A 27355-nucleotide genomic window follows, 5' to 3' on the forward strand; every position below is an offset into this window, starting at 1 on the left:
CAACTAAACCTCCTAGGATAAGGTTAGGAGCTCTGCTAATTCCTATGAATTAATACAAGTACTTTTCTATTTCAATTAATGTGTGATTCTATCCTATGATGCGTTATCATTCTTCATCCTTATGAATCTCGATTCTACATGAGTTCTTATAAGTTTTAACCTGGATAGTATTGAGCTACAGCTTGAGGATGCATCATGGGTTCCAACAAAATTATTTGGATTAACTAGGTATGTGACATATAACCCCGTTAGTCAGGGGCAATTGAGGTTCCTGTGGCTCTAAGGATCAACAAAGAGATTGACTTGTGTATGCTTCACCCTCTCCCATATTGATTTAGTCCGTTCAGATGTTTGGTCTGGACCTGAGGAGATTAATGACCATGACCCATGGCTTAATCACTTACAGCCTTGCCATGGAATGAATGACTAATCATTGAAGTAGAGAGTATGACGTGTTAATTCAGAAGAAGTATCTCTGAAGCCTTAAATACAGCTAATTACTGTCTTTGCGTTCGATTGTTATTGCTTGTTTATGCGCCTACAACAAACAACTACTATCCTTCTATTCTCCTGAATAAGATCTGCAGGATAACCACAACTTGCTCTATCCGGAAATTCTCATGGGATTCGACCTTCACTCACCTGAGGTATTACTTGGACGACCCGGTGCACTTGCTGGTTCAGTTGTGCAAATTTAAAAGTTCGCGCACGAAGTTTTTGGTGCCGTTGCCGGGGATTATTTGTGATTGACAAACTAACGGTTGTCTTGCTCCTTAGATCAGGTACCTTTTATTATTTTTCTTTTTGTGTTTCTTAATTTCTTTTTCGAAAAAAAAACAAAAATATTTTCTATCTCTTATCATCTTTTTCTTTTGTTTGAGTCTAGTGTCAATTTTTAAGTTTAATGTCACTTTGGCTTTTGTTCTTTTCTTGAGTCTGCTTGAAAATTGTTCTTACGTTTCTTTTTTGGTGTTCAAAGTGTTCCTGCTATTTTTCTTGTTTGATTTCAAAATTTTTAAAGTTTGGTGTCTTTTAGTGTTTTTCCTTCAAGCTTTTCGGAAATTTGAGTCTTTGATCTTTAAAATCTTTAAGTTTGGTGTCCTTTAGTGTTTGTCCTTCTTAATTTTCGAAAAGTTGGTGTTTTTAATTTCAAAATTTTTTAATTTGTGTCTTGTAGTGTTTTTTATTTTTTTTACTTTTCGAAAATTTTCCAATTTAATTTCAAAAATTTTAAGTTTAGTATCCTTGTTAGTATCCTTATTTTTCTTGCTTATATTTTCTTTAAATCTTTATCTTATCTTTCCTTTATTTGATTTTTACAATTTTGCTATCATATCTTTCTTTTAAATTCAATTTTTAAAAGTTGAGTAATTTGCTAGTTTGCCTTTTTTTGAATTTTAATCTTTAAAATTTTTAAAATTTTAAAATCTTATCTTATCTTCTCTCTCTTTTGATTTTTTTCAAAAATTCAATTTTCAAAATCTTTCCTTGACTTTTTCTTTCTAAACTTTTTAAAATAAAATCTTTTATCTTTAAATTTTAAAATATTATCTTATCTTGTTTCTCTCTTTTAACTTTCTCTTTTCAATTTTTAAATTTCAAAGATTCTTTTCCAACTTCTTACCTTTCAAAAGTTCAAATATTTGCAAAAATCAAATCTCTTTCAAATCTTTTATTTTATTTTCAAATATTCTTAGTTAGTTACTTGTTTGTTTCATCTTAATTTTAAAGATTTGATTCGTTATCATTCTTCTCTGTCTTCTATTTTCGAAAATCTTCTTCTTCTTTCTCTTTCTTCTTTTTTCAAAAACTTTCTTCTTCTTTCCCTTTCTCTTTTCGAAAACTTCTTGTTTTTAAATAAAGACATATTCTTTTCTTCTTCACCTATCATTCTAACAAAGGACCTTTATACTCTAGCATAGATAATCCTTTCTTCTTCTCTTCTTGGTTTCTTTCTTTTTATTTATGAATAGGAGTAGGGATAAAGAACCTCTCATTGATCTAGATTCTGAACCTGAAAGGACTTTAAAAAGACGTCTGCAATAAGCTTAGGCTAGCAGATCTGTAAGGAATCTAACAAGAGCTCTAGAACAAAAAGTAGAAGAAACAACAATGGCAGCTGATGCAGACAATGGGGGTGACACAAGAAAGGTCCTAGGATCCTACACTGTACCCAATTCTGATTTCTATGGGCGGAGCATCTCCATTCCTACCATTGGGGAAAACAACTTTGAGTTGAAGCCTCAACTGGTCACTCTGGTACAACAGAACTGCCAGTTTTATGGACTTCTACAGGAAGATCCAAACAAGTTCCTATTTAACTTTCTGTAGATATATGACACTGTCAAGACTAATGGAGTAAATCTAGAAGTCTACAAGCTCATGCTCTTTCCTTTAGCTTTAAGAGACAGAGCAAGGCTGAGCAAGGCTATGGCTGAATTCTCAGCCTAAGGAAAGCCTAGACAGTTGGGAGAAGGTGGTCAATGGATGCTTGAACAAGTTCTTTCCACCTCTGAAGCTAAGCAAGCTCAGGGTGGACGTACAAACCTTCAGACAGAAAAAGGGTTAATCCCTCTATCAAGCTTGGAAAAGATACAAGCAACTGATCAAGAGATGTCCTCCTAACATGATCTTAGACTGGACTATGTTAGATATTTTCTATGATAGTCTATCTGAGATGTCCTAGATGGCATTGGACAACTCTGCAGGTAGATCACTCCACTTGAAGAAAAGGCTTGAAGAGGCATGGTACGCGAAAGGGTAATTGTTCATTCCCTGGCTACAGCGCCAAAAACTTGGTGTGGGAGAACGTGATCTCCTCTTTTACACAAATCCGCGTAACTAACCAGCAAATGCACTGGGTCGTCCAAGTAATAAACCTTACGTGAGTAAGGGTCGATCCCACGAAGATTGTAGGCTTGAAGCAAGCTATGGTCATCCTTGTAAATCTCAGTTAGGTGGATTCAAATGGTTATGAGGTTTTGACAATTAAAATATAAATAAAACAGAAAATAAAATAGAGATATTATGTAATTCATTGGTGGGAATTTCAGATAAGCGTCTGGAGATGCTTTGTTGCCTCTGAACTTCTGCTTTCCTACTGCCTTCTTCCAACCATGCGTTACCTCCTTCCATGGCAAGCTGTATGATCTTCTCGGATGAAAAAAATCCATATGCGCTGTCACCGCACGGCTAATCATCTGTCGGTTTTTGCTAGCGTCGGAATAAGACCATTGTTGTCCTTTTGCACACTGTCACTACGCCCAACATTCGTAAGTTTGAAGCTCGTCACAGTCATCCCTTCCCAGATCCTACTCGGAATACCACAGATAAGGTTAGGACTTTCCGGATCACAGGAATTCTGCCAATGGTTCTAGCTTATACCACGAAGACTCTAATCTCACAGAATGGAATACTCTGTTGTCAGGAGAGGCAATCATGCGTCGTGAACCAGGAGGCCAAGAGATACACACTCAATCTATTTCAGATAGAACGGAAGTGGTTGTCAGGCACGCGTTCATAAGTGAGAATGATGATGAGTGTCACGGGTCATCACATTCATCAGGTTGAAGTGCGAGTGAATATCTTAGAACAAGAATAAGATTGAATTGAACAGAAGAACAATATTACTTTGCATTAATTCATGAGGAACATCAGAGCTCCACACCTTAATCTATGGGGTGTAGAAACTCCACTGTAGAAAATACATAAGTGAAAAAGGTCTAGGCATGGCCGTGAGGCCAGCCTCCATTGTCTCAAGACCAAACGTTCCAAAGATAGATTATAAATAAATCTCTAAAAGTAGTTTTTATACTAAACTAGTAGACTAGGGTTACAGAAATTGAGTAACTAAGTGCAGATAGTGCAGAAATCCACTTCTGGGGCCCACTTGGTGTGTGCTTGGGCTGAGCATTAAGCTTCACATGTGCATAGGCTATTCCTGGAGTTAAATGCCAACTTTGGTGCCAGTTTGGGCGTTTAACTCCAATTCTGGTGCCAGTTTGGGCATTTTACGCCAAGATGTCTTAGGCTGACTTTGAACGCCAGTTTGCGCCATCAAATCTCGGGAAAAGTATGGACTATTATATATTTCTGGAAAGCCCAGGATATCTACTTTCCAACGCAATTAAGAGCGTTCCAATTGGGCTTCTGTAGCTCTAGAAAAGCCACTTCGAGTTTAAGGAGGTCAGAATCTAACAGCATCTACAGTCCTTTTTCAGCCTCTGAATCAGATTTTTGCTCAGGTCCCTCAATTTCAGTCAGAAAATGCCCGAAAGCACAGAAAAACACACAAACTCATAGTAAAGTCCAGAAATATGATTTTTAAATAAAAACTAATAAAATATAATCAAAAGTGAATAAAATATACTAAAAACTATGTAAAAATAATGCAAAAAGGGTATAAGTTTTCCACTCATTACAACACCAAACTTAAATTGTTGCTTGTCTCCAAGCAACTAAAAACAAAATAGGATAAAAAGAAGAGAATATACAATAAATTCCAAACTTATCAATGAAGATTAGCTTCAATTAGATGAGCGGGACTTGTAGCCTTTTTGCTTCTAAACAGTTTTGGCATCTCACTTTATCCTTTGAAGTTCAGAATGATTGGCATCTATAGGAACTTAGGATTCAGATCGTGTTATTGATTCTCTTAGTTCAGTATGTTGATTCTTGAACACAGCTACTTTATGAGTCTTGGCCGTGACCCTAAGCATTTTGTTTTCCAGTATTACCACCGGATACATAAATGCCACAAACACATAACTGGGTGAACCTTTTCAGATTGTGACTCAGTTTTGCTAGAGTCCCCAGCTAGAGGTGTCCAGAGCTCTTAAGCACACTCTTTTTGCTTTGGACCACGACTTTAACCGCTCAGTCTAAAGCTTTCACTTGACACCTTCACGCCACAAGCACATGGTTAGGGACAGCTTGGTTTAGCCGCTTAGGCCAGGAATTTATTCCTGTGGGCCCTCCTATCCATTAATTCTCAAAGCCTTGGATACTTTTTTACCCTTGCCTTTTGGTTTAAAGGGCTACTGGCTTTTTCTGCTTGCTTTTTCTTTTTCTTTCTCTTTTTTTCCGCATATTTTTTCTTTTTCTTTTTTTTCTTTTTTTTCTACAAGCTTTTTCTATTCACTGCTTTTTCTTGCTTCAAGAATCATTTTTATGATTTTTCAGATTATCAATAACATTTCTCCTTTTTCCATTATTCTTTCAAGAGCCAACAATTTTAACATTCATAAACAACAAATTCAAAAATATGCACTGTTCAAGCATTCATTCAGAAAACAAAAGGTATTGCCACCATATCAAAATAATTAAACTAATTTCAAGATAGAATTCGAAATCATGTACTTCTTGTTCTTTTACAATTAAAACATTTTTCATTTAAGAAAGGTGAAGTATTCATAGGACATTCATAGCTTTAAGACATAGACACTAGACACTAATGATCATGTAATAAAGACACAACATAAATAAGACATAAGGCATAGGAAACGAAAAACAAAAAATAAAGAACAAGAAAATTAAAGAACAGGTCCACCTTAGTATTGGCGGCTAGTTCTTCCTCTTGAAGATCTTATGGAGTGCTTGAGCTCCTCAATGTCTCTTCCTTGCCTTTGTTGCTCCTCCCTCATGGCTCTTTGGTCTTCTCTAATTTCATGGAGGAGGATGGAATGCTCTTGGTGCTCCACCCTTAGTTGTCCCATGTTGGAACTTAATTCTCCTAGGGAGGTGTTGATTTGCTCCCAATAGTTTTATGGAGGAAAATGCATCCCTTGAGGCATCTCAGGGATTTCATGATGAGGAATTTCCTTATGCTCTTGTTGAGGTCCATGAGTGGGCTCTCTTATTTGCTCCATCCTTTTCTTAGTGATGGGCTTGTCCTCTTCAATGAGGATATCTCCCTCTATGGCAATTCCGGCTGAACTGCATAGGTGACCAATAAGATGAGGGAAGGCTAACCTTGCCAAAGTAGAAGACTTGTCCACCACCATGTAGAGTTCTAGGGATATGATCTCATGAACTTCTACTTCCTCTCCATTCATGATACTATGGATCATGATAGCCCAGTCTACAGTAACTTCAGACCGGTTGCTAGTAAGAATTATAGAGCGTTGGATAAACTCCAACCATCCCCTAGCCACGAGTTTGAGGTCAAGCCTTCTTAGTTGAACCGGCTTGCCTCTTGAATCTCTCTTCCATTGAGCGCCTTCCACACAAATGTCCCTAAGGACTTGGTCCAACCTTTGATCAAAGTTGACCCTTCTAGTGAAAGGGTGAGGATCTCCTTGCATCATTGGCAAGTTGAATGCTAACCTCACATTTTCCGGACTAAAATTCGAGTATTTTTCTTGAACCATTGTGAGCCAATTCTTTGGGTTCGGGTTCACACTTTGGTCATGGTTCTTAGTGATCCATGCATTGGCATAGAACTCTTGAACCATTAAGATTCCGACTTGTTGAATGGGGTTGGTGAGAATTTTCCAACCTCTTCTTCGAATCTCATGTCGGATCTCCAAATATTCACTCCTTTTGAGCTTGAAGGGGACCTCGGGGATCACCTTTTTCTTGGCCACAACTTCATAGAAATGGTCTTGATGGACCTTTGAGATGATTCTCTCCATCTCCCATGACTCAGAGGTGGAAGCAATTGTCATCCCTTTCCTCTTTCTAGAGGTTTCTCCGGCCTTAGGTGTCATTAGTGGTTTTGGAAAACAAAAAGCTTTAGCTTTTCCCACACCAAACTTAGAATGGTTGCTCATCCTCGAGCAAAAAATAAGAAAGAAAGGAGTATAAGAAGAAGAAATGGAGGAGATGGAGGGGGGAGTGAATGTAGTAATGTGTATGTTGTGTGAAGATGAAGGTGGTAAGGAGGGGTATTTATAGGGTAAGGGAGGGGTATTCGGCCATGTGTGGGTGGGTTTGGGAGGGAAATGGTTTGAATTTGAATGGTGAGGTAGGTGGGGTTTAATGATGGATGGATGTAAGTGGTGAAGAGGTTGTAGGGAAGAGGGTAGGATTTGATAGGTGAGGGGTATTTGGAGAAGATTTAATGTGGGATTGGTCAAGGATATTTGGGGAAGAGTGTTATGGAATGGTGTGAAGAGGAGAGAAGAAGAGGTGGGGAAGGTAGAGATCCTGTAGGGACCATAGATCTGGAGGTGTCAAGGAATTTAAGTCCCTGCACCATTCTGGCATCTAAACGCCCATTGTATGCCAAATTTGGCATTTAACGCCAGCTCTGCTACCTTTCCTAGCATTAAACACCAGCCCTGCTACCTTTCCTGGCGTTAAACGCCAGCCAGATCCCATCTCTGGCGTTTAACGCCAGCCAGATGCCAGACAGCCATTTCTGGCGTTAAACTCCCCGAGTGCTGCCCATTATGGCGTTTAACGCCCAGAATGTTGCCAGGCTGGGCATAAAATGCCCATTCTGCTATCCTTACTGGCGTTTAAACGCCAGTAAGCCTGTCCTCCAGGGTGTGCTATTTTTAATGTTGTTTTTCATTCTATTTTTGAATTTTTTATTATTTTTTGTGACTTCACATGATCATCAACCTAAAAAAAACATAAAATAACAATGGAAAATAAATAAATATAATTAAATAACATTGGGTTGCCTCCCAATAAGCGCTTCTTTAATTTCAATAGCCTGACACTGAGCTCTTAGAGAGCTTCACAAAGACTCAAAGCTTGATGATGGCCTCCCAACACCAAACTTAGAAGTTGAGTGTGGGGGCTCTGTTTGACTCTGTATTGAGAGAGGCTTTTCATGCTTCCTCTCCATGGTTACAGAAGAAGATCCTTGAGTCTTAAACACAAGGTAGTCCTCATTCAATTGAAGGACTAGCTCTCCTCTGTCCACATCAATCACAGCTCTTGCTGTGTCTAGGAAGGGTCTTCCAAGGATGATGGATTCATCTTCATCCTTCCCAGTGTCTAGGATTATGAAGTCAGCAGGGATGTATAGGCCTTCAACCTTCACCAAGACATCCTCTACAAGTCCATAAGCTTGTTTCCTTGAATTGTCTGCCATCTCTAGTGAGATTCTTGCAGCTTGTACCTCAAAGATCCCTAGTTTCTCCATTACAGAGAGAGGCATGAGGTTTATCCCTGACCCCAAGTGACACAAAGCCTTTTCAAAGGTCATGGTGCCTATGGTACAAGGTATTAAGAACTTTCCAGGATCCTGTTTCTTCTGAAGTAATTTCAGTTGAACCAGATCATTTAGTTCATTGATGAGTAATGGGGGTTCATCCTCCCAAGTCTCATTACCAAATAACTTGGCATTCAGTTTCATGATTGCTCCTAGATATTGAGTAACTTGCTCTTCAATAATATCTTCATCCTCTTCAGAGGAAGAATACTCATCAGAGCTCATGAATGGCAACAGTAAGTTTAGTGGAATCTCTATGGTCTCTATATGAGCCTCAGATTCCTTTGGTTCCTTATTAGGGAACTCCTTGGAGGTCAGTGGACATCCATTGAGGTCCTCCTCACTGGAAATCACTGCATTTCCTTCCTCACTAGGTTCAGCCATGTGGGTTATATTTTTTGGATTCTTTTCTGTATTGCTTGGGAGAGTACTTGGAGGGATTTCAGTAACTCTTTTACTTAGCTGACCCACTTGTGCCTCCAAATTTCTAATAGAGGACCTTGCTTTAGTCATGAAACTGAGAGTGGTCTTAGATAGATCAGAGACTACAGTTGCTAAGTAAGAGTGGCTCTACTTAGAATTCTCTATCTGTTGCTGAGAAGATGATGGAAAAGGTTTGCTATTCCCAAACCGTGCTCTTCCACCATTATTATTATTGAAGCCTTGATTAGGCTTCTGTTGATCCTTCCATGAGAGATTACGATGATTCCTCCATGAAGGATTAATGGTGTTTCCATAGGATTCTCCCATGTAATTCACCTCTTCCATTGTAGGATTCTCAGGTTCATAAGCTTCTTCTTCAGAGGAAGCTTCTTTAGTACTGCCTGTTGCAGCTTGCATTCCAGACAGACTCTGAGAAATCATATTGACTTGCTGAGTCAATATTTTGTTCTGAGCCAATATTTCATTCAGAGTATCAATCTCAAGAACTCTTTTCTTCTGAGTTGTCCCATTATTCACAGGATTCCTTTTAGAAGTGTATATGAACTGGTTATTTGCAACCATTTCAATGAGTTTCTGAGCTTCTGCAGACATCTTCTTCAGATGAAGAGAACCTCTAGCAGAGTGATCCAATGACATCTTGGACAATTCAGACAAACCATCATAGAATATACATATGATGCTCCATTCTAAAAACATGTCAGAAGGACACCTTCTGATTAATTGCTTGTATCTTTCCCAAGCTTCATAGAGGGATTCACCTTCCTTCTGTCTGAAGGTTTGGACTTCCACTCTAAGCCTACTCAATTTTTGAGGTGGAAAGAATTTTGCCAAGAAGGCATTGACCAACTTTTCCCAATAGTTTAGGCTATCTTTAGGTTGTGAGTCTATCTATGTCCTAGCTCTATCTCTTATAGCAAAGGGAAAAAGCATAAGTCTGTAGACCTCAGGATTAACCCCATTGGTCTTAACAGTGTCATAAATTTGCAAGAATTCAGCTAATTAAAGTCCATGAAACTTGCAATTCTGCTGCATCAGAGAAACTAATTAAGGCTTAAGCTCAAAGTTTTTTTGCTTCAATTGCATGAATTGAGATGCTCCTTCCATAGAAGTTAGAAGAGGCTGCAATAAAGTCACCAAGCATCTTCCTTGCATCTCCACCATTATTGTTGGTTCGACCATCTTTTCTTCTTTTTTGAAAAATTCTGTCAGGTCCTCTCCAGAGTGTTATGCTTTAGCTTTTCTTAGCTTCCTCTTTAGAGTCCTTTCAGGTTCCGGATCAGCTTCAACAAGAATGTTTTTATCCTTGCTCCTGCTCATATGAAAAAGAAGAAAATAGAAAAGAATAGGAATCATCTATGTCACACTATAGAGATTCCTTTATGTGAGTAGAAGAATAGAAGAGTAGAATGAAGAAGAGAGAAGATGAAGAATTCGAACACAGAGAGGCAGGAAGGGTTCGAATTATAAGAAGAATAGAAGTGTTAGTAAATAAATAAATAAATAGAAAGAGATGAGAGAGAGAGAGAGAGAGAGAGAGAGAGAATTCGAATTTTAAATTAAAATAAAAGGAAAATATTTTTGTTTTTATTTTAAGTATTGGTTAGTGTTCGAAAATATTAAAAGGAATAAAATAAAATTAAAATTTAAAATAATTAGTTAATTAAAAAGGAATTTTGAAAAAGTGGTGAGGAGTTTTCAAAAATTAGAGAGAGAAGAGTAGTTAGGTGGTTTCGAAAAAGATAAGAAATAGTAAACTTTTAAAAAAAATCAAACAAAAAGTCAAGTAGTTAATTGAAAAAGATTTGAAAATCAATTTTTGAAAAGATAAGATGTTAGAAAAGATTTTAAAATTGATTTTGAAAAATATATGATTGAAATTTATTTTGAAAAAGATTTGAAAAGAAAATTAAAAAGATTTGATTTTTGAAATTAAAGTTGATTACTTGACTAATAAGAAACTAAGAGATATGATTTTAGAATTTAAAGATTGATCCTTTCTTAATAGGCAAGTAACAACTTGAAAATTTTTGAATCTAAACATTAAATGTTAGCATTAATTTCGAAAATATGAAATAAAAATAAGAAAAAGATTTTGAAAATCAATTTTGAAAATTTTCGAAAATAAAATAAAAAAATGAAAAAGATTTGATTGTTGAAAAATATTTGAAAAAGATAGAATTTTTAATTTGAAATTTTGACTTGACTAATAAGAAACAATCAAATTTTAAAACTTTTGACTAAATCAATTCAAAATTTCGAAATTTATGAGCAAAATAAGAAAAATATTTTTTTTTTATTTTTGAGATTTTAATGATGAGAGGGAAAAACACAAAAATGAAACATGACATAAAAATTATGAATCAAAACAAGAAAAATATGCAAGAACACTTTGAATGTCAAGATAAACACCAAGAACACTTTGAAGATCATGATGAACATCAAGAACATATTTTTTTGAAAATTTTTAAGAAAAGAAAAACATGCAAGACACCAAACTAAAAAATTTTTAAACTTTAGATACTAATAAATAAAAAATGCATATGAAAAACAAGGAAAGACAGAAAACAAGAAAAATGTAAAGATCAAACAAAGACAATCATCAAGAACAACTTAAAGATCAATGAAGAACACATGCATGAATTTTCAAAAATTTTAAGAAAATTAAAAAGATGCAATTGACACCAAACATAAAACTTGATTTTATGATTTTATTAAATTTTTTTGTAATTTTTTGAAAATTATTTTGGAAAAAGAAAAATAAAGAAATTCAAAATTTTTAATAAGAATTCCAGGAATCCTGCAATTTCAGTCTAAAGCTTCGGTCCAAAAATTTAGACATGGCTTAATAGCCAGCCAAGCTTTGTGTGAAAGCTTTGGTCCAAAAGATTAGACATGGCCAAATGGCCAGCCAAGCTTCAGCATACAAATCAGACATACAACAGCCAATTAGATGGGGATCCAAAGGCTCTTGCAATGATAAGTGGAAACCTCGGTCCAAAAGAATTTAGACATGGCTTGTCAGCCACCCAGGCTTCACATATCATCTGAAACTCTAGAATTCATTCTTAAAAATTCTGAAGAACATAGAATAATTTATTTTTTTGAAATATTTTTCGAAAATAAAATTAAAAATAAAATGCTTAAACATAAAATAAAATTACCTAATCTGAGCAAAAAGATGAGCAAAAAGATGAACCGTCAGTTGTCCAAACTCGAACAATCCCCGGCAACAGCGCCCAAAACTATGTACGCGAAATTGTGATTGTTCATTCCCTGGCTACAGCGCCAAAAACATGGTCTGGGAGAACGTGATCTCCTCTTTTACACAAATCCGCGTAACTAACCAGCAAGTGCACTGGGTCGTCCAAGTAATAAACCTTACGTGAGTAAGGTCGATCCCACGGAGATTCTAGGCTTGAAGCAAGTTATGGTCATCCTTGTAAATCTCAGTTAGGTGGATTCAAATGGTTATGAGGTTTTGACAATTAAAATATAAATAAAACAGAAAATAAAATAGAGATACTTATGTAATTCATTGGTGGAAATTTTAGATAAGCGTCTGGAGATGCTTTGTTGCTTCTGAACTTCTACTTTCCAACTGCCTTCTTCCAACCATGCGTTACCTCCTTCCATGGCAAGCTGTATGATCCTCTCAGATGAAAACAAATCCATATGCGCTGTCACTGCACAGCTAATCATCTGTCGGCTCCCGCTAGCGACGGAATAGGAACGTTGTCCTTTTGCACACTGTCACTATGCCCAACATTCGCAAGTTTGAAGCTCGTCACAGTCATCCCTTCCCAGATCCTACTCGGAATACCACAGACAAGGTTTAGACTTTTTGGATCTCAGGAATGCTGCCAATCGTTCTAGCTTATACCACGAAGACTCTGATCTCACGGAATGGAATGCTCTATTGTCAAGAGAGGCAATCATGCGTCGTGAACCAGGAGGCCAAGAGATACACACTCAAGCTATTGCAGATAGAACGGAAGTGGTTGTCGGGCACGCGTTCATAAGTGAGAATGATGATGAGTGTCACGGGTCATCACATTCATCAGGTTGAAGTGCGAGTGAATATCTTAGAATAAGAATAAGCTTGAATTGAAGAGAAGAACAATAGTACTCTTTATTAATTCATGAGGAACAGCAGAGCTCCACACCTTAATCTATGGGGTGTAGAAACTCCAACGTAGAAAATACATAAGTGAAAAAGGTCTAAGCATGGCCGTGAGGCCAGCCTCCATTGTCTCAGGACCAAATGTTCCAAAGATAGATTATAAATAAATCTCTAAAAGAAATTTTTATACTAAACTAGTAGCCTAGGGTTACAGAAATTGAGTAACTAAGTGCAAATAGTGCAGAAATCCACTTCCGGGGCCGACTTGGTGCGTGCTTGGGCTGAGCATTGAGCTTCACACGTGCATAGGCTGTTTCTAGAGTTAAACACCAGCTTTGGTGCCAGTTTGGGCGTTTAACTCCAATTCTGGTCCCAGTTTGGGCGTTTTACGCCAAGATGTTTTAGGCTGATTTTGAAAGCCAGTTTGGGCCATCAAATCTCAGAAAAAGTATGGACTATTATATATTGCTGGAAAGCCCAAGTTGTCTACTTTTCAACGTAATTCAGAGCGAGCCAATTGGGCTTCTGTAGCTCCAGAAAATCCCCTTTGAGTGCAGGGAGTTAAGAATCCAACAGCATCTACAGTCCTTTTTCAGCCTCTGAATCAGATATTTGCTCAGGTCCCTCAATTTCAGTAAAAAAAAATACCTGAAATCACAGAAAAATACACAAACTCATAGTAAAGTCAAGAAATATGATTTTTAAATAAAAACTAATAAAAATATAATAAAAAGTGAATAAAACATACTAAAAACTATGTAAAAACAATGCCAAAAAGGGTATAAATTATCCGTTCATCAAGTCACAAGAGCTTATTGACATGGTTGCTAACAACCAGTACATGTATACTTCTGAAAGGATCCCTGTGAACAATGGGGTAACTCAGAAGAGAGGCGTTCTAGAGGTTGATACCTTAGACGCCATCGTAGCTCAAAACAATCTCATGTCCTAACAGGTCAACATGATCATTCAGCACTTGAGTGGGACAGAGAGTTCAGAGGCCTACTGCCCAAAGACAGCCTATGAAGTGGACACAGGTGACAACACTTGGACCACCGTGGACGAGGAAAAAATCAAAAAATGAAATCCAATTTTATTAATAATTAGATATATGTGTAAGACATAATTTATTAATTTATCTATTTCATTTTCATTAAATAATAAAATGTTTTTTCTTATAATACCTCAGGTGCTAATGAAACTATTTTAGTGAAATTTAACTGTCTCAATTCCCGAGCGATTGTGCCAAAAATTCGAGTTCCTTTTGGATTTCCCTCTTGATCAATGACAACCGCAGCATTATCATCATACTGTATTATCATGCCATTGTACGTACGGGAAACCCCTCCAGAAACACCAACAATAATCCATATTCGAATACTTTCAATTAGAGATGGAGGAATGATGAGCGGATAATTTATACACTTTTTGGTATTGTTTTTAGTATGTTTTTAGTATATTTTAATTAGTTTTTATTATATTTTTATTAGTTTTTATTTAAAATTCACTTTTCTGGACTTTACTATGAGTTTGTGTTTTTTTCTGTGATTTCAGGTATTTTCTGGCTGAAATTGAGGGACCTGAGCAAAAATCTGATTCAGAGGCAGAAAAAGGACTGCAGATGCTGTTGGATTCTGACCTCCCTGCACTTAAAGTGGATTTTCTGGAGCTACAGAAGCCCAATTGGCGCGCTCTCAATTGCGTTGGAAAGTAGACATTCTGGGCTTTCCAGTAATATATAATAGTCTATACTTTGCCCGAGATTTGATGGCACAAATAGGCGTTCCATTTCAGCTCAAGAATTCTGGCGTTTAACGCCGGAACTGGCATAAAATCTGGAGTTAAACACCCAAACTGGCACAAAAGCTGGCGTTTAACTCCAAGAAAAGTCTCTACACATGAAAGCTTCAATGCTCAGCCCAAGCACATACCAAGTGGGCCCCGGAAGTGGATTTTTACACTAAACACCCTAGCTTACTCATTTTCTGTAACCCTAGGTCACCAGTTTACTATAAAAACTACTTTTAGTGATTCATCTTGTACCTCATGACACTTTACACATTTCTTATTGTATTCTCTACGGCATGAGTCTCTAAACCCCATTGTTGGGGGTGAGGAGCTCTGCTGTTCTTCATGAATTAATGCAATTACTACTGTTTTCCATTCTATCACGCTTGCTACTATTCTAAGATATTCATTCGCACCTCAACCTGATGAATGTGATGATCCGTGACACTCATCATTATTCTCACCTATGAACGCGTGCCTGACAACCACCTCCGTTCTACCTTAGATTGAATGCATATCTCTTAGCTTCATGATTCATATCCCTTAGAATTATTGGCGTCCATTCCTGAGATCCGGAACGTCTAAACCTTGTTTGTGGTATTCTGAATAGGATCTGGGAAGGGATGGCTATGACGAGCTTCAAACTCGCGATTGTTGGGCGTGTGACAGACGCAAAAGGATCAATGGATCCTATTCCGACATGATCGAGAACCGACAGATGATTAGTCGTGCGGTGACAGCGCATTTGGAACATTTTCACTGAGTGGACGGAAAGTAGCCATTGACAACGGTGATGCCCAACATAAAGCTTGCCATGGAAGGAGCCTTGCGTGCATGAAGAAGAAGATAGTAGGAAAGCAGAGATTCAAAAGACAAAGCATCTCCAAAGCCTCAACCTGTTCTTCATTACTGCATAACAAGTATTTATTTCATGTTCTTTTACTTTTTACAATTAAATCTGAGAATTATTGATATCCTGACTAAGAGTTACAAGATAACCATAGCTTGCTTCAAGCCGACAATCTCCGTGGGATCGACCCTTACTCACGTAAGGTATTACTTGGACGACCCAGTGCACTTGCTGGTTAGTTGTGCGGAATTGCAAAAGTGTGATTGTGGTTTCGTGCACCAAGTTTTTGGCGCCGTTGCCGGGGATTATTCGAGTTTGGACAACTGACGATTATTCTTGTTGCTTAGATTAGGAATATTTTGTTTTTGTTGGTTTAGAGTCTTTTATTTGAGTTTAGTTTTATATTTTAAGTTTGGTGTCAATTGCATGATTTTATTTTCTTTTAATTTTTGAAATTGCATGTCCTTAGTTCTTTCTTGATCTTTAAAAATTCTAAGTTCGGTGTCTTCTTTGTGTTTTCCTTTAAATTTTCGAAAAGTTGTGTTTGATTTTCTAAAAATTTTAAGTTTGGTGTCCCTTGTGCTTTTATTTACTTAAAAATTTTTCAAAAATTTGTTCTTGGTGTTCATCTTGATCTTCAAAGTGTTCTTGGTGTTCATCTTGACATTCAAAGTTTTCTTGTTTGTTCTCTGTGTTTTGATCTAAAATTTCTAAGTTTAGTGTCATTTTGTTGTTTTTCTCTTTTCGCATTAAAATTCAAAAATAAAAAAATATATTTTCCTTATTTTACTCATAAATTTCGAAATTTTGCATTAATTTAGTCAAAGATTTTCAAAATCATATCTTTTTTTAGTCAAGTCAATATTCTAATCTCAAAAATTGATCTTTTCAAATTTTTTCAAAAAATAAAATCTTTTTAATTTCTTCAATCATATCTTTTCAATCATATCTTTTTTTTTTTAATTTGCAATCATATCTTCTCAATCATATCTTTTTCAAAATAATTCTCAATCATATCTTTCTTTTAATTTGCAATCATATCTTCTAAATCATATCTTCTTCAAAATAATTTTCAATCATATGTTTTTAATTGCTAATTTCAAAATCTTTTTAATTAATTAATTAATTTAGTTTTCAATTTGCTTTGATTTTATTTTCTTTTAGTTTTCAAAATTTTATTTTATTTTCCTTTTATTTTATTTTATTATTTTTGGTCACTTTTAATTAAATAAATAAAAATATAAAAATATAATTTATTTACAATTCATATCAATTCCCTTTTCTCCATCATGGACATAAGTGAAAATGAACAGTCCAGAAGGACTCTAGGGTCATATGCTAACCCCATTACAGCTGCATATGGGAGTAGCATCTGTATACCTCCCATCAAAGCAAGCAGTTTTGAGCTAAATCCTCAGCTCATTATCATGGTGCAGCAAAATTGCCAGTATTCCGGTTTTCCACAGGAAGAAGCTACTGAGTTTCTGGCACAATTCTTACAAATTGCTGACACAGTACGTGATAAAAAAGTGGATCAGGATGTCTACAGATTATTATTGTTTCCATTTGCTGTAAAAGATCAAGCTAAGAGGTGGTTAAATAACCAACCCACAGCAAGCATAAAAACATGGAGGCAATTAACAGACAAATTCCTGAATCAATTTTACCCTCCAAAAAGGATGACACAGCTAAGGCTGGACATCTAAGGCTTTAAACAAGAGGATCATGAATCTCTTTATAATGCCTGGGAGAGGTACAGAGGGATGCTAAGAAAATGCCCTTCTGAAATATTTTCAGAGTGGGTACAGTTAGACATCTTCTACTATGGGCTTACAAAAAAAGCCCAGATGTCCCTAGACCACTCAGCTGGTGGATCTATACACATGAGAAAAACAATTGAAGAAGCTCAAGAGCTCATAGATACAGTTGCTAGAAATCAACATCTGTACTCAAGTCCTCCATAAAAGAAGAGGCTATGGCAGTAACTACTGATCCCAATCCTCAAGAATAGATTATTAAACTTAATCAGCAATTACTCCTTATGACAAAACAATTAGCAGAATTCAAAGAGATGCTCCAAGACACTAAAAATGCTAACAAGAATATAGAAGCACAATTGAATCAGACAAGACAGAAGCTATCTAAACAGATAACAGAAGAATGCCAAGCTGTCCAACTAAGGAGTAGGAAGATATTGAATAACTCAGCTCAAAGTAGCAAAAAGTCAAGAAAGGAACAAATGATAGAGGATGACCAAACCACTACCCAAAATCCCTCTGAGGACATCAAGAGCCCAAATAGGAATAACTCTGGCATTCAAACGCCAGAAAAGGGGGAAAAACTGGCGTTAAACACCCAATGGATGCCCAAATCTGGCGTTCAAATGCCAGAAAAGAGTGGGAACTGGCGTTAAACGCCCATTCAGCCCCCATTCCTGGCGTTCAAACGCCAATGAAGGATCAGACACCTGCAAGTGCTGATAGTAACCCCTCTAAGAAGGCTTCTCCAACCACTTCTGTAGGGAATAAACCTGCAGCAACTAAGGTTGAAGAATATAAAGCTAAGATGTCTTATCCTCAGAAGCTCCGCCAAGCGGAACAGGATAAATAATTTGCCCACTTTGCAGACTATCTCAGGACTCTTGAAATAAAGATCCCATTTGCAGAGGCACTTGAGCAAATACCCTCTTATGCTAAGTTCATGAAAGAGATCTTAAGTCATAAGAAGGATTGGAGAGAAACTGAAAGAGTATTTCTCACTGAAGAATATAGTGTAATCATTCTAAAAAGCATACCGGAAAAGCTTCAAGATCCAAGAAGCTTTATGATACCATGCACATTAGAGGGTGCTTGCACCAAGACAGCTCTATGTGACCTTGGAGCAAGTATCAACCTAATACTTGCATCCACTATCAGAAAGCTTGGGCTGACTGAAGAAGTCAAACCAACCCGGATATGTCTTCAACTTGCTGATGGCTCTATTAAATATCCATCAGACATCATTGAGGACATGATTGTCAAGGTTGGGCCATTCGCCTTTCCCACTGACTTTGTAGTGCTGGAAATGGAGGAGCACAAGAGTGCAACTCTCATTCTAGGAAGACCTTTCCTATCAACTGGACGAACTCTTATTGATGTACAAAAAGTGGAAGTGACCCTGAGAGTCAATGAGGATGAGTTCAAGTTAAATGCTGTCAAAGCTATACAGCATCCAGACACATCAAATGACTGCATGAGCACTGATATTATTGACTCTTTGGTGGAAGAGATCAATATGACTGAGAGTCTTGAGTCAGAGCTAGAGGACATCTTTAAAGATGTTCAGCCTGATTTGGAGGAACCAAAGGAAATAAAAGAACCTCTAAAAATCCCTCAGGAAGAGGAGAAACCTCCAAAACCAGAGCTCAAACCACTACCACCATCCTTGAAATATGCATTTCTGGGAGAGGGTGACACTTTTCCAGTGATCATAAGCTCTGCTTTAAATCCACAGGAAGAGAAAGCACTAATTCAAGTGCTAAGGACACACAAGACAGCTCTTGGGTGGTCCATAAGTGACCTTAAGGGCATTAGCCCAGCAAGATGCATGCACAAAATCCTATTGGAGGATGATGCCAAGCCAGTGGTCCAACCACAGAGGCGGCTAAATCCAGCCATGAAGGAAGTGGTGCAGAAAGAGGTCACTAAGTTACTAGAGGCTGGGATTATTTATCCTATTTCTGATAGCCCCTGGGTAAGCCCTGTCCAAGTTGTCCCCAAGAAGGGAGGCATGACAGTGGTTCATAATGAAAAGAATGAACTGGTTCCCACAAGAATAGTTACAAGGTGGCGTATGTGTATTGACTACAGAAGGCTCAATACAGCCACCAGAAAGGATCATTTTCCTTTACCATTCATAGACCAGATGCTAGAGAGACTAGCAGGCCATGAATACTACTGCTTTTTGGATGGCTATTCAGGCTACAACCAAATTGCAGTGGATCCTCAAGACCAAGAGAAAACAGCATTCACATGTCCATCTGGAGTATTTGCTTACAGAAGAATGCCTTTTGGTCTAAGCAATGCACCTGCAACCTTTCAGAGGTGCATGCTCTCCATCTTCTCTGATATGGTAGATAAGTTCCTGGAAGTTTTCATGGATGACTTCTCAGTATTTGGAGACTCATTCAGCTCCTATCTTGATCATCTAGCACTTGTCTTGAAAAGGTGCCAAGAGACTAACCTAGTCTTAAACTGGGAAAAATGTCACTTCATGGTGACTGAAGGAATTGTCCTTGGGCACAAAATTTCAAGCAAGGGAATAGAGGTGGATCAAGACAAGGTAGAGGTAATTGAGAAATTACCACCACCTACCAATGTTAAGGCAATCAGAAGCTTTCTAGGGCATGCAGGATTCTATAGGAGCTTCATAAAGGACTTTTCAAAAATTGCAAAACCTCTAAGCAACCTGCTAGCTGCTGACATGCCATTTGTGTTTGACACAGAATGTCTGCAGGCGTTTGAGACCCTGAAAGCCAAGCTGGTCACGGCACCAGTCATCTCTGCACCTGACTGGACATTACCATTCGAATTAATGTGTGATGCCAGTGACCATGCCATTAGTGCAGTGTTGGGACAAAGGCATAACAAGCTTCTGCACGTCATTTACTATGCCATTCGTGTTCTAAATGACGCATAGAAGAATTACACAACCACAGAAAAGGAGTTACTTGCAGTGGTTTATGCCATTGACAAGTTTAGATCCTATTTAGTAGGTTCAAAAGTGATTGTGTATACTGACCATGCTGCTCTTAAATATCTACTCACAAAGCAGGATTCAAAACCCAGGCTCATAAGATGGGTGTTGCTTCTGCAAGAATTTGATATAGAAATAAGAGACAGAAAAGGGACAAAGAACCAGGTAGCTGATCACCTGTCCCGGATAGAACCAGTAGCAGGGGCGTCCCTCCCTCCTACTGAGATCTCTGAGACCTTTCCGGATGAGCAACTTTTTGCCATTCAGGAAGCACCATGGTTTGCAGACATTACAAATTATAAAGCTGTGAGGTTCATACCCCAGGAGTACAGCAGGTTGCAAAAGAAAAAACTAATTTCTGATGCAAAGTACTACTTATGGGATGAACCATATCTCTTTAAGAGATGCACAGACGGAATGATCCGCAGATGCGTCCCTAGAGAGGAGGCACAGAAGATCCTGTGGCATTGCCATGGATCATAGTATGGAGGACATTTCGGAAGTGAGCGAACAGCCACTAAAGTCCTCCAATGTGGCTTCTATTGGCCTATTCTTTATAGAGATGCCCGAGAGTTTATGCGTAACTATGACAGTTGCCAAAGAGCTGGTAACTTGCCTCATGGTTATGCCATGCCTCAACAAGGGATCTTAGAGATTGAGTTATTTGATGTATGGGGTATTGACTTCATGGGTCCTTTCCCACCATCATACTCAAACACTTACATTCTGGTGGCAGTAGACTACGTATCTAAATGGGTGGAAGCAATTGCCACACCCACTAATGATACCAAAACTGTGCTGAAGTTCCTCCAGAAACATATTTTCAGCAGATTTGGTGTTCTCAGAGTACTAATCAGTGATGGGGGCACCCATTTCTGCAATAAACAGCTTTACTCTGCTATGGTTCGATATGGAATTAGCCACAAAGTAGCAACTCCGTATCATCCACAGACAAATGGGCAGGCTGAAGTCTCTAACAGAGAATTAAAGAGAATCCTGGAACGGACTGTAATTTCCCGTAGAAAGGATTGGGCAAAGAGCTTGGATGATGCTCTTTGGGCATACAGAACAGCATTCAAGACTCCTATAGGAACCTCTCCATACCAGCTTGTGTATGGCAAGGCCTGTCATCTGTCCGTGGAACTGGAACATAAAGCCTACTAGGTAACCAGATTCCTAAACATGGATGCTAAGTTAGCTGGTGAGAAAAGATTGCTCCAGCTAAATGAGCTTGAGGAGTTCAGACTCAATGCTTTTGAAAATGCAAAAATTTATAAGGAAAAAGCAAAAAAGTGGCATGACAAGAAATTGTCATCCAGAGACTTTGAGCCAGGACAAAAAGTTCTGCTGTTCAACTCTAGGCTCAGACTATTCTCCGGGAAATTAAAATCTCGGTGGAGGGGACCATATGTGATTACAGGAGTGTCACTATATGGATATGTTGAGCTTCAAGATATTGATTCTGACAAAAAGTTCATTGTTAATGGACAGAGAATCAAACATTATCTTGAAAGCAATTTTGAGCAAGAATGCTCAAAACTGAGGCTTGAATGAAGCTCAGTAAAGGTCCAGCTAAAGACAATAAAGAAGCGCTTGCTGGGACGCAACCCAGCCATTAGCAAGTTATTTGTTTTAATTAATGCTTGCAGAAGTTTGATATACATTTTTCTTCAAAGGTTAATCATCAAAAAAGGAATTCACAGAGTTACAGAAGGTTTCAGTGCAAAAAGCATAGAAAAGGAGCTTGCTGGCAAAAAAACGCCAGTAAAGGGCATTTTGGGCGTTAAACGCCAGAATGGGTACCATTCTGGGTGTTTAACGCCAGAAATGCAGCATCCTGGGCGTTCAAAAAAACGCCCAGTGATAAAGGGGTTTCTGGCGTTTAACGCCAGCCAGGGTACCTGGCTGGGCGTTAAACGCCCATAATGGCCAACAATTGGGCGTTAAAAGCCAGAATGGATACCATTCTGGGCGTTTAACGCCAGAAAGGCAGGGGAGGAGATTTTGTTTCCAACTTCAAATTTTTTCAAATTTTCATGTTTTGATTCATCCTTTTCTGCATAAACATGTTTCAAACTTTCATCATTCACCCTCAATTTTAAAAAATTCAAACATTTTCTAAATCTCTTTTCAATTTTCTTTCAAATCCTACCCAAATCTTCTTCAAAAACACAATTATCTTCTTAATTTCTTTCCAAATATTTTTCAATTCATCATATCATCTCTTAATTCTTAGATGCATAACCAAATTTTCAGATTTAACATCTTTATATCTTTTTCATATCATGATTTTATTTTCTTCCATCAATCATATCTCTATGTCATATCTCTTTCAAATTTTTCGAAATCCCCCCTCCTCCTATAAATATACATTTGGCCATCCCCTCCTCTTCACCATTCGAATTTGGCTCTTCTCCTCTCTCTCCCCTTTCCTTTCTTTTGCTTGAGGACAAGCAAACCTCTAAGTTTGGTGTGTTTTTCCGTGATCACTGAGCTAAGACTCATTAAGATCATGGCACCTAAGGGAAAACAAACCAAATCAAGAGGCAAGAAAGAGAATACTCCAAAGAGTCTTTGGAATCAAGAGAGGTTCCAAACCAAAGAACATGCAGACCATTACCACAAAATAATGGGTCTAAGGTCAGTGATCCCAGAAGTTAAATTCAATCTGAAGGAAGATGAATATCCGGAGATCCAAGAGCAAATTAGAAACAGAGGATGGGAAATTCTAACTAATCCTGAAACAAAGGTTGGAAGAAACATGGTTCAGGAATTCTACTCAAATCTGTGGCTAACAGATAAGCAGAGAATAACTAGAACTGCCTTTCATACCTACCGAACCATGGTCAGAGGGAGGCTTATTTACTTCCATCTGGACAAAATAAGAGAGGTCTTCAAATTGCCTCAACTACAAGATGATCCAGAATCCTTTAATAGGAGAATGGTGAAAGTAGATAAGGGGTTGGATCAAGTTCTAGAGGACATATGCCTCCCTGGAACTAAGTGAATAACCAATTCAAAAGGTGTCCCAAACCAACTCAAGCGGGGAGATCTCAAACCAGTTGCAAGAGGCTGGTTGGACTTCATTGGGCGTTCTATATTGCCCACTAGCAACTGCTCTGAGGTCACTGTCAAAAGAGCAGTGATAATTCATTGTATTATGCTTGGAAAAGAAGTGGAGATTCATCATCTGATTTCTTGTGAGATTTACACAATTGCAAACAAGAACTCGACTGAAGCCAAACTGGCCTACCCAAGCTTAATTTCTCTGCTATGTAAAGATGCTGGGGTAAGGATGGGAGTAGATGAATTCATCCCAATCGAACACCCAATCACCAAGAAGTCAATGGAAGGACAAGTTCAAGACAACTCCATAAAAAGGAGGGCGCAGGAGTTCCTCCCAGAAATTCCTGAAATTGACTACTGGACCCCCTAGAAGCATCTGTTACCAAGCTGCAAGAAGCTATGGAACAACTTAAGGAAGAACAGCAGAATCAAAACTGCATGCTTTACAAACTGCTGAAGGAACAGGAGAAGCAGGGGCGTGAGCTAAAGGAGCTGAAGCGCCAGAAGCTTTCTCTTGAAGGACCAAGCAACCCACAGATTGAGGGAGCATCCACTTCTCAAATCAAGGTTGTTGAGTCCTAACTCTGTGTTAACCTTTATTATTAAGAGTCTATTTTAAGAGTCATTTATTTTTCTGCTTTTAATTTTCTGTCTTCTATTATTATGGGTCTGCTCTTATATTTATTTTTGAGTCTTATTTTTATTCCATAATCAATAAAAATTTAAAGTTTATGTCTTAAAGCTATGAATGTCCTATGAATCCATCACCTTTCTTAAATAAAAAGTATTTTTAATTAAAAAAAGAAAAAGAAGTACATGAATTTCGAATTTTAAAACAGTTTAATTATTTTGATGTGGTGGCAATACTATTGTTTTCTGAATGAATGCTTGAACAGTGCATATTTTTGAATTTGATTGTTTATGAATGTTAAAATTGTTGGCTCTTGAAAGAATGATGGGAAAAGGAGAAATGTTATCTGATGATCTGAAAAATCATAAAATTGATTCTTGAAGCAAGAAAAAGCAGTGAAAAGCTTGCAAAAAAAAAAGAGAAAAAAAAAAGAAGAGAAAAGAAAAAGAAAGAAAAAGAAAAGCAAGCAGAAAAAGCCAATACCCCTTTAAACCAAAAGGCAAGGGTGATAAAAAGGATCCAAGGCTTTGAGCATCAGTGGATAGGAGGGCCCACAGGAATAAAATCCTAGCCTAAGCAGCTAAACCAAGCTGTCCCTAACCATGTGCTTGTGGCGTGAAGGTGTCAAGTGAAAACTTGAGACTGAGCAGTTAAAGTCGAGGTCCAAAGCAAAAAGAAGAGTGTGCTTAAGAACCCTGGACACCTCTAATTGGGGACTCTAGCAAAGCTGAGTCACAATCTGAAAAGGTTCACCGAGTTATGTGTCTGTGGCATTTATGTATCCGGTGGTAATACTGGAAAACAAAGTGCTTAAGGCCACAGCCAAGACACATAAAGTAGCTGTGTTCAAGAATCAACATACTTAACTAGGAGAATCAATAACACTATCTGGATTCTGAGTTCCTATAGATGCCAATCATTCTGAACTTCAAGGAATAAAGTGAGATGCCAAAACTGTTCAGAAGCAAAAATCTAAAAGCCCCGCTCATCTAATTAATACTGATCTTCATAGATGTTTTTGGAATTCATTGTATATTCTCTTCTTTTTATCCTATTTGATTTTCAGTTGCTTGGGGACAAGCAACAATTTAAGTTTGGTGTTGTGATGAGCGGATAATTTATACGCTTTTTGACATTATTTTTAGTATGTTTTTAGTATATTTTAATTAGTTTTTATTATATTTTTATTAGTTTTTATTTAAAATTCACTTTTCTGGACTTTACTATGAGTTTGTGTGTTTTTCTGTGATTTCAGGTATTTTCTGGCTGAAATTGAGGGACCTGAGCAAAAATCTAATTCAGAGGCTGAAAAAGGACTACAGATGCTGTTGGATTCTGACCTCCATGTACTTATAGTGGATTTTCTAGAGCTACAGATACCTAATTGGCGCGCTATCAATTGCGTTGGAAAGTAGACATTCTAGGCTTTCCAGCAATATATAATAGTCCATACTTTGTCCGAGATTTGATAGCCCAAACAGGCGTTCCAAGTCAGCTCAAGAATTCTGGCGTTTAACGCCGGAACTGGCATAAAAACTGGAGTTAAACGCCCAAACTGGCACAAAAGCTGGCGTTTAACTCCAAGAAAAGTCTCTACACATGAAAGCTTCAATGCTCAGCCCAAGCACACACCAAGTGGGCCCCGAAAGTGGATTTTTACACTAAACACCCTAGCTTACTCATTTTCTGTAACCCTAGGTCACCATTTTACTATAAAAACTACTTTTAGTGATTTATCTTGTACCTCATGACACTTTACATGTTTCTTATTGTATTCTCTACGGCATGAGTCTCTAAACCCCATTGTTGGGGGTGAAGAGCTCTGCTGTTCTTCATGAATTAATGCAATTACTACTGTTTTCCATTCTATCACGCTTGCTTCTATTCTAAGATATTCATTCGCACCTCAACCTGATGAATGTGATGATCCGTGACACTCATCATCATTCTTAGCTATGAACGCATGCCTGACAACCACCTCCGTTCTACCTGAGATTGAATGCATATCTCTTAGCCTCATGATTCATATCAGAGTCTTCGTGGTATAAGCTAGAATTATTGGCGGCCATTCCTGAGATCCGAAACGTCTAAACCTTGTCTGGGAAGGGATGGCTGTGATGAGCTTCAAACTCGTGATTGTTGGACGTGTGACAGACGCAAAGGATCAATGGATCCTATTCCGACATGATCGAGAACTGACACATGATTAGCCGTGCGGTGACAGCGCATTTGGAACATTTTCACTGAGAGGACGGGAAGTAGCCATTGACAACGATGATGCCCAACTTAAAGCTTGCCATGGAAGGAGCCTTGCGTGCATGAAGAAGAAGATAGTAGGAAAGCAGAGATTCAGAAGACAAAGCATCTCCAAAGCCTCAATCTGTTCTTCATTACTGCATAACAAGTATTTATTTCATGTTCTTTTACTTTTTACAATTAAATCTGAGAATTATTGATATCCTGACTAAGAGTTACAAGATAACCATAGCTTGCTTCAAGCTGACAATCTCCGTGGGATCGACCCTTACTCACGTAAGGTATTACTTGGACGACCCAGTGCACTTGCTGGTTAGTTGTGCGGAATTGCAAAAGTGTGATTGTGATTTTGGGCACCAAGGAATAACCCCAACTTTGGGTGGAGAGATCAGCAGAAGCCTCAACAAGGATTCTGTAACAATCAGAATGGAATGAACCTAAACCGGTTCAACAATAAACCATTCGAACCCTCTCAGTAGTAGATGGAGACACCTAAGCAGAGCCTCTCTGACTTGGCTACTATAGTCTCTAATCTCTCTAAAACCACACACAGTTTCATGACTGAAACTAGGTCTTCCATCAGGAACCTAGAGATACAAATTGGTCACCTGAGCAAGAGGATCCCAGAGATCCCTTCAAACACTCTTCCAAGTAACACGGAGGTTAATCCAAAGGAAAAGTGCAAAGTCCTCACTATAGAGGTTATGGCCGAACCCAAAGAGGGGGTTGCCATTCATGAGCTCAACGAAATCAGAGCTGATGAGGAGACTAAGACAGTCACCTTACATGCCCCTCAGCTGAGAGAGGAATCTAAAGAATACTCTTCTTCAGAAGAGGACGAGTTGTCCAAGGAAGAGCAAATCGCTCAGTACTTGGCCATCCTCAGGAAGCTGAAAGCTAACTCCTCTCATACAGAGGCGCTGAAGGAGGAAGATGAGGCTGTGGTGCTGGCCAAGGAGTGCAATGCCTTGGTCCAAAAGAAGCTTCCTCAGAAGCTACCAAATCCTGGAAGCTTTCTGATTTCCTACACTATAGGGACCATCACCTTTAGGAAGGCACTATGTGACCTTGGTTCAAGCATCAATCTGATGTCTCTATCTGTAATGAAGAGGCTAGGAATACTAGAAGTGCAAAATGCAAAGATCTCATTGAAGATGGAAGACAAGCCTCTTAAAAGGGCATATGGCATGGGGGAAGATGTCTTAGTAAAGGTTGAAGACCTTTACATCCCTGCTGATTTCACAATCTTAGATAATGGGGAGGACAGAGATGAATCTATCATCCTTGGAAGGCCTTTTCTAG

The 27355-nt window shown here is 38.1% G+C and overlaps 1 non-coding gene across 1 annotated transcript; it reads left to right on the top strand.

Annotated features, from left to right (window-relative positions):
• Positions 1–9302: 9302 nt before the first annotated feature.
• On the top strand, positions 9303–9406 carry LOC112788060 (small nucleolar RNA R71). Its single transcript, XR_003195442.1, has one exon. It is a non-coding gene; the product is annotated as a small nucleolar RNA R71 (small nucleolar RNA).
• The last annotated feature ends 17949 nt before the right edge of the window (positions 9407–27355 follow it).

Source organism: Arachis hypogaea, chromosome 20, assembly GCF_003086295.3.
Source record: "Arachis hypogaea cultivar Tifrunner chromosome 20, arahy.Tifrunner.gnm2.J5K5, whole genome shotgun sequence".
NCBI classification, from domain to species: Eukaryota; Viridiplantae; Streptophyta; class Magnoliopsida; order Fabales; family Fabaceae; genus Arachis; species Arachis hypogaea.